This window comes from Dermacentor variabilis, chromosome 11 (genome assembly GCF_050947875.1).
Source record: "Dermacentor variabilis isolate Ectoservices chromosome 11, ASM5094787v1, whole genome shotgun sequence".
Classification (NCBI taxonomy): Eukaryota; Metazoa; Arthropoda; class Arachnida; order Ixodida; family Ixodidae; genus Dermacentor; species Dermacentor variabilis.
The window spans coordinates 76344695-76353259 of NC_134578.1; the positions used below are offsets into that span (position 1 = coordinate 76344695).

General features: G+C 46.9%; 1 non-coding gene across 1 annotated transcript; it reads left to right on the top strand.

The window, feature by feature from the left end:
• Positions 1–6519: 6519 nt before the first annotated feature.
• On the top strand, positions 6520–6603 carry TRNAL-CAG (transfer RNA leucine (anticodon CAG)). Its single transcript has one exon. It is a non-coding gene; the product is annotated as a tRNA-Leu (tRNA).
• Positions 6604–8565: the final 1962 nt, after the last annotated feature.

Sequence of the window (8565 nt, forward strand, 5' to 3'; positions counted from 1 at the left end):
GTGTGCAAGAGTGGGGTTGAAGATTAATGTGCAAAAGAGAAAGATAATGATAAATAGCCGGGCAAGGTAACAAGAGTTCAGGATCGCCAGTCGGCCTCTAGAGTCTGTGAAGGAGTATGTTTACTTAGGTCAATAAATCACGGGGAACCCTGGTCATGAGAAAGAAATTCACAGAATAAAAATGGGTTGGATCGCATATGGTACACATTGCCAGCTCCTGACTGGAAGCTTACCACTATCATTGAAAAGGAAGGTGTAAAATCAGTGCATTTTACCAGTGCTGACATATGGGGCAGAGACTTGGAGACCCAAAAGTTAAGGATCGCGCAAAGAGCGATGGAACGAAGACTGCTAGGCATAACGTTAAAAGACAGAAAGAGAGCGGTTTGGATCAGAGAGCAAACTGGATAGATGATATTCTGATTGACATCAAGAGGAAAAAACGGAGCTGGGCAGGCCATGTAATGCGCCAGTGAGATAACCGTTGGACCGTTAGGGTTACAGAATGGGTACCAAGAGAAGGAAAACGCAATTGAGGACGACAAAAGACTGGGTGGAGCAATGAAATTAGGAAGTTCGCGGGCGCTAGTTGGAATCTGTTGGGCGCAGGACAGGGGTAATTGGAGATCGCAGGGAGAGGCCTTCGTCCTGCAGTGGACATAAAACAGGCTGATGATCATGATGATGCAGTTTTTGATTGTTTTCAGGATAGCGGAGACTTGCTTTCTCACAAAAGAACAAATTTGGTAGCAAAATATAATATTTCTACAGGTTATACTGTCCCTTAACATCATTGTTAGTGATGAATAGGTCAGAAAATGAAAATTCGGGTACTGTTTACAGGCAGTGCTCGAAGTTTTTCAACGATTCCAATGCGTTTGCAGGTTTTCTGCAATTAAAACGTCTTTCTGCATAGTCATAAAATATAACCACGACTGCATGGTATATCAAATACGATATGCTACAACTTTGACTCGTAAAGCCATAACTATATCTTTCTTTAGAAAACCGAGATTAGTTTAGGCATATCTGGTCTGAAGAAAGGACTGCTTCCACAAGGAAATAGAAATTCGTGCAGTAAGGGCTTGACATGCAAGTACGGCTCCTACCTGTTACATGATGTGGCATTTAAAAGGAAGCTTTATCTTGAGGACTCCTCTCTAAATACATGGGAAAGGAGAAATAATTTTTCTTGGCAGCCATTGTACCAAAATTGATGAGGTTTGTTGCATTAAAAAAAGAAAAATTAACATCTAGTGACTGTTAGAAGCAGATTTTTATTTAGGCCGTCATATTTTTTAAAAAAATTTTTGAAAATAAAAAATTTGCAGAAAACGAAACTATGAAGTTTACAACTCTTAACTAGTCAATGAAAAATGATATCACAATATTGTAAACTGCACCTGAAAGTACAGCTAAGTGACCAAAATTGATAGGTTATAAACAACTCTCAAATACATTATTAATATGCGAGTATGACTGCAAAACCCTACGCAATATTTGAATAAATTTACATAATATGGAAATTAACATATCCATTAATTTTGCATGCTTTGCATTTCATGGGTGCAGTTTACAGAACTGTGATATCCGTTTTGGGTGGCGAGTTAAGGATTTGCAAATGTCATGCTTGCATTTATTTCTTTTTACTGATTTTCGGCAATTTCTGTAAAAAAAGTAATGGAGAACCTAAATCAAAGTGCGGCATTAAAATTCTGCTTGCTACAGTCACCAGAAATCAACTTTCTCACTTAAGTGCAACAAATTTAATTCAAATGGATCCAGAGGTTGGCTCAAAAGCATTTCAGTAGACGTCGTCCCATTTCTGCTTCAAACAAATTTTTTGAAGTACTACAATGGGACAAGGGGAGTTAATGGTAGTTATTGCTCCAATGTGCGGCTTTCCCTTCCCGTTTTGTCTCCACTCGCTAGCGCAAGCTACACAGGGAGGATGGCAAGAGGCAAGTAAGATGAAAGGTGGGCAAGGCACTGGCAAAGAGCTGTTTTTTCTTTTCTTTACGTCTAACACGCTACTACAATCCTTCCAGTTCAGGCGTGTGGGGCGCTGTGTCATTGCGAGATTGGTGCTCGGTTGCCCGTGGCTGTATCACTTACAGCGTCCAATTGGCGCACATCATTGTCTAACCGTCTAGCCAATGAGAAGGCTCGTCATAGCACCCTGCGGCCACCGTGTTATGTATGCTGCACAGCACGCCAGTGCGATTCCGAGGCCATGCTTGGCAGACGCAGCTACGCGCAACTGGCGTTTGTGTAGACTGGTAGCGCAGCAATGTATTATGGTTTTTCTGGTATTTTTGACATTGCAGACATGTGCATCTTTCATTTATTTAACTCAAAATTAGCAATTATAACATTACCAACTATGCAAAAGGACAGAAAGTTGAGCGTGTTGGTACAATCCAAGGTCATGTTACCGAGAATGTTCTTGTGGTCACGAAAGCGGCCAATAACTATGGTGGTCTTGACTGCTTGCAATGCAGCTGCATGACGATGTTGCCGAGGAGAGCGCAAATGATTTTTTTTTTTTATGTGAAACTAGATTTCCCGCAGCATGCTGTGCAACATTTGGCTCACATGTTTCACAGGAGCCTTGTCTGCAGGACGGCAATATTTGTTCAAAAAGTGTTTTAAGGCCCTTCAAGAAAGCGCTTCACGTAGATTCCAAAACCACATGGTGTTGGACCTGCACAATTTTTTTTAAGTTTTGCGAGTGGCTCTTTCAATGATATGCGCTATTGCAATACAGAGCTGCAGACATTTCAGTCACTCATTACAATGGCACCAATGTTCGTGATGTTATGCACTTGGCTTTGTCCCTACAACATTAATTCAATGTACAATATGCAAAAAAAAACCTAACACAAAAACAAAGCAGACCAGGCAGAGAGGACAACACACAGCACCAACTTCCACGGTTGTGCTCAGCAAAGCGCGCTAAATGGTTATCATTGCCACCACTGAAACATCGTGAAGAATGAACAATTGCACCAAAGATTGCATGCTCACGAGACGTCTGTGTAAGCGCCCTTTTGATTGCTCCATCGGAGGAGTTCCTAGGCATGGATGTAGGTAGCCCTTTCTTGGAATTTGGTGTGCAACTGTTTATTGAACACGACGATTCACTGGTGGCAATAATAGGTTCCTGTATGTACCAGGTGTCCTCTTTTTTTCCAGACCATACAGAACTTTTTGATAATTATCTCTGGCAAATAGCACAATTACGTTACTTCAAATAAACTGCTCGAAGAGGCAGACGATACTCGCATGAGCAGCTGAAATGTACACCTCGGGGTGCACCTTGGCACCCATTCTCTCGCAGAGCACCAGTCATTTGTTCTCTGCATTACAAGCCTTAGCATACTCTACTTCATCTGAACTTTGAATACCAGCTGACCACGTTTCTTCTCATATCTATGCTTTCATCCTCCTGCCTCATAATGGTATGCCCATCACTTTCAATTCCATTGCTCACTGCTTGATATCCTTCACTTCTTTAACTAGCTTCTGTTATTCTATAAAGCTCAGCGCCATGCTCATGGTGCTTAAGTAACTTGAACAGTTGCAGGAGAGTGTTCTCAAGGTAACAAAACTCAAAGAAGTGACGTTCAAGAGCTTGTCGGGCATTATCCGACTCCGTGTTGTTATAGCGAACCACTGAGCAATTCTGCATAGCCTCTGAGATCAATTTGGAAAGTTGGATGTGTCCCATTTCTAGTCAAGGAGGAAACTAAGCAAGTGTGTGCAGGTTGATTTATTATTAATCTCTGTTGACAGTGCAACAATAAGGCTTTGGTCGAAGTCTCCACTGATCTGCTCGCACTTGCTGCTGCCAGGCCACACGCACTAAAGTTCGGTTCGACAACAACGCCACCGGCAGCTTGTGCAACTTGCATAGCAAAGCGTACGCTACTGGCGTCTCCCGAAAAATGTGCGCACACAGTCTCATCACCAAGCAGCATTTCACAGGACCCCGAGAGGTCATGTGGGCAGTGGGGTTTCCAAAGCCCGCAGGTACTTGTAACACAGGGGCCATCGACACCAGAGCCTAGAAAAAAACGAAGTTTTCCTCTGCACAGCTAATAAGCAAACATTCTTGGCACTTCTGATTGGGACCACACACACTCAGAGTTTCCCATGGAGAACTTGTCGTGTGTCTTCAGATATCTTCATACTTGAGATCCAATCCAACAGGCTCGTTAAATGCGCGCACACATATTGTTGCATGAATGTGACACCCGCTGCACCTCCAACAAGGTCCTCTTACAAACTAAGGCCTTTTGCCTATGCATGGAACAAAGGTGACATTGCTGGCAGTTTCAGCATTTGCCGCAAGATACAAGCTTCTATATCCTTCAACATATAGGAAATAAAGCACGAGATGCACTGGCGCTTAGAAATTGTGCACTTGCTGCACACTTATTTTCACGGGAGTGCTGAACAACACAGATACTTTCAGAGCAGGAGGCATAGTTTATGCTAATGGGCCGTCGAACTACTTGGCGAGATACCCTCCAATACAGAGACCGCACGAGTACCAGCGAAGTGTTTTAATTTGGGCAGATCTGTATTGGTACTACCATATCACCAGATTACCAGGATGGAGTTGCAGCAAATTGCATTACTGGTGGTGATTGTGCATTCAAACAAAATGTGCTAGTCTCATTTTTTGGTGTGTAGCTGTGGCGTCTGCCGGCGTGATAGTTCCTGCAGCAGCGTAAAACATCCTAAACCGACACTTTTTCACATCAACAAGAGTCGTGCAACTAAACAACGCAACATGCCAGCACATTCATGTGGAGTGTGGGTTCACAAGATGTGGCCACCTGTGGTAAACAATCAACTTGCAACTCTGTCACGCCATCCTGGCAAAACAGTAACATTAGTCCACGTACGTCCAAAGATGACCCTCCATTCTGGACACGCTTTAGAGAAAGTGCCACCTCCCTTAAGCGTTCTCAACTTCCTGTGCAAGTTAAACCCATTAGAAAACAGTGGCACTCAAGGAAAACATGACAGGGCATTAGGAATCGTGCAGCCTCCTTACATAAACTGAGAACGGAGATTGATTTTGCCAAGTTTGCTAAGCTGACCCACGAGAAAGCGGCACTTGTATAACCATAGTACCAGGGCTGCGTCGTCTTCAGAATGCGAGACTTCCGCTGTAGTGCATTTTTTTTTTTCTTCTTATGTTACAATTAGGCACTGCAAAAGATGCACGCACGCTAACAAGGCGCCAGATCACGAAGACGCATTTTTATATCAAGCTGACTGATGCCGTTTTCCAGCAGGCTGGCGAAGGTATGAACGAGAATGCAAGCTTCGACGTAAACGCAGGTCGGAAGTCATCTGCCGGTGTTCGGCGTCGCACCCACCTAGACCGTGCTACACTTCTCCACACATCGCCAATTCCAGCCGCTGGCCGCGCTCGCACACACACCAACACACGCACACACACACCGCGTTCGAGAGACTACCTCTCGTGTCGGATGACCATCCCAGGTAGTATCATGATGGTCGTCGTCTCCGGGGTGGCCGTGGCACGAGACGTCGACACCGCTTCGTTCGCGGCGGCCGCCGCCACGTCTTCTTCCTCGACCTCTTCCACGCCCTTGACGGAGTGCACGTTGTAGTAGTAGTAGGGCTCCGCAGTCCGACGTCGCCGTCGCTTCCGCGACGGCGGTTCCAGGGCCAACGCGGTGCTCTTGTCGGGAAAGATGGAAGGCACGGCGGTGGTCATGAGAACGCGGCGCTTCATGCCGACCTTGAAGTCGGTCGGCTTGAAGTGCAGCGAACACACGACGGACCGGGCGTTACTCAGAAGTCGCGCCCTCTCATCGGCGTCGCCTCCAGCGATCGCGTCCACCCAGGCGTCTCGACAGCGGTCGTCCGACGGCACTTCGTGGAAGGAGACCGCGTTGCCGCAGCGGCGTTCGGTCGAAGGGCAGCACGGCACACAGCATCCCTTCGGCATGTTTCGAGAACTGCGGGCCGCGTGGGTTTGCGCCGAGGGTTTCGCAGGACACCAACGTCGTTGAAACGCTGCTTGCGTTCTAGTAGCAGAGGGCCGGCACCACTATTCCATCGCCTGCTGCGGTAACGCAAGCGAATTTCGTGGAATGCATTCTCTGTCGAGAGGCAAAAGTGCGGCGTCGTTAAAGCGCTGCTGGCAAATGGTTTAGATGAGGGTTGAAATCAGAGTCGTCCTTGGTAGCCCGTTCGTTCAATGTGGTAGCGCGAGCGTTTCAGATTCAGTTCGCATGCGCCATATTTGTTTTCCCATCCCGACCATGCTGCGGGAGGCCGCCACAATCGCTATTTGGGTGCTGCAGTGTGCGCCACGGAGCAATAAGAATTGCTGTTATTTTATTGCGGCATAAATCACGTAGCACATAACCACAACTGAAAACTGTTACTTCTAAAAACAACATAAAGCCACAAATGTATTGGACTGAGTAACTTTTGTTTAAGTAGTGCTCTGTGTCGCCTCCACACCGTGTTGTCAGGATGGCCGAGCGGTCCAAGGCGCTGCGTTCAGGTCGCAGTCCGGTCTTCCGGGCGTGGGTTCGAATCCCACTTCTGACACTATGCTTTTTTTTTTTCGTTTTATATATGAACGCGTTTTTTTTTTTTTTTTCCATATTTCGCGTTGCGTCGCAAGATGACAAATCAGTTACACATCCATAACATACTCGTCCACAGGCGCCCCAGCTCCCTTCGCATGCATTCCTTGCTTTTTTTTTTTTTTTATTTCCCAAGCCCCCCACAGGAAGGGTCGGATTGGGGGCGGGGGGGGGAGGGGGTACTGGGAGGAGACTGCCCACGCGGCGCGCCGTCGCCACAAGATGGCCGACGCGACCAGCCGCTTCGAGATCTGCCGCATGAGCACAGCGCCCATGGAGGCTGCGCGCCATCCTCTCCGCGCTAACCCTAACCTCGCTACGAAAGCGGCGCCGGCTTCAAAGGCACTTATCATTGCGAGACTTGCTGCGGTTAGATCGCCCAGGAATTGGAGTGTCAAACCTCATCGCCGCTATCGACTAGCCAGCGCAGCGCACCCAAAATCACTTTCCCCCCATTTTTTATTTCTTTTTTTTTTCTTTCCGTCGCTTTGCCTTCCCACCCGCGCGACCTGCAATATGTGACGTAGGCTAAAAAAGAAAGGAAGGGTCACGTGCTCATGACGTCACAACTCGGTCGATACGCGCGGGCGCCGTTGTCATGGGAACGGCTGAGCAGCCCCGGATGGGAGGCTAGGCGCCGCCGCGACGACGAGCCTTTCGCGAGGCTACATCCGGGCACTGCGTCGTCTGCTACGCACAAGATGGCTGCTCGGCACAAATAAATCGCGTTTTCTCGTGAGTCTGTCGCGTACTCGCGATTGAAACTAAAAATTCGTTGTTTTAGTGCCGGAGAAAATTACGAAAACCGCTATCCCGAGTGCAAAAAATGCGCCACGTGACCCTTGGGATACAAGCAAACATACAAAAAACAACGCCGCCAACATCGTGGACGAAGGGCGGAACGCCATATTGGAATGGCCGCCGATGGGGATCGGAGCTTGCGTCGTAGAATTAGCGCCGACACCAAAGAAAACGTCAAACCCTTCGCGAATGTAGCTTATTCGGATCCAGACACACAACTGCCGACTTCGGAGCCGTTTTAAAACTGGTCGCAGTCGAAGCTCCGCTGGATAAGAAGCCATTGGCTGGACGCGAATGCGGTGAAGTTGCACGTTTTTTTCTCACGAGTATTGATTTGTTATGCAATAAGCGCGCCTTGTTGTCTGAAAGACGTTTGCTCGCAGCTCCCGCCGGGCCAGGTTGCCGTTATGAACCGCTTAGCGACGCTTACGTGTACTACCTAGGGAACGCGCGGGAAATGATTGGCAAGCTGAAGGGTAGTTGATAGATCACTCTTTTTATCGTAGACGTAAATCTGTGACGAAATCAATGATAGTATATCGTGTGACTACTACTTGTTGGAGTTAAGAACAGGTTCTTGCGCTGCTCAGAAGCCGGGCGATTTTGACTGCAAGCATTTTAGAGCGCGCAACGTTTATTTTACTTTTTTTTAATTGTACATTCATTTCCTCCCTGCGGACATTAAAAACGCGTTCATCGGCCGAGTCTTTTTTTTTTTTTTCTGAAGTTTTCGCTTGTGAATCCGCTTTAAGATTCTTTAATGTGCACATATATGTATGATAGATGTGAGACACAGATACGTCATCTGATAGTCAACGCGGTTCCTCCGAACGCATGAAGGAAGAAAAGCTAAGTATAGAAAAAAACGAAAGAAACAATTTGAGGATCTACAGTATCTCTAAGTGTGTATACATATACCTTGAAAGTAACGAAAGGTTACGAACTGGGGCAGCTTCGGCCTGCGTAATGCAAGGCCGATAAGTGAGAACTCTCTACAAATGCACGGCTTCCTCAAGAACTTTCGAGAACGAGAGCGCTAAATAGCGAGCGTTCCTGCTCTTGCGTCACGACGTCAGTGCCAGTTGTGGCCTCGCCATTCTAACGCATACCCACTTTTTTTTTT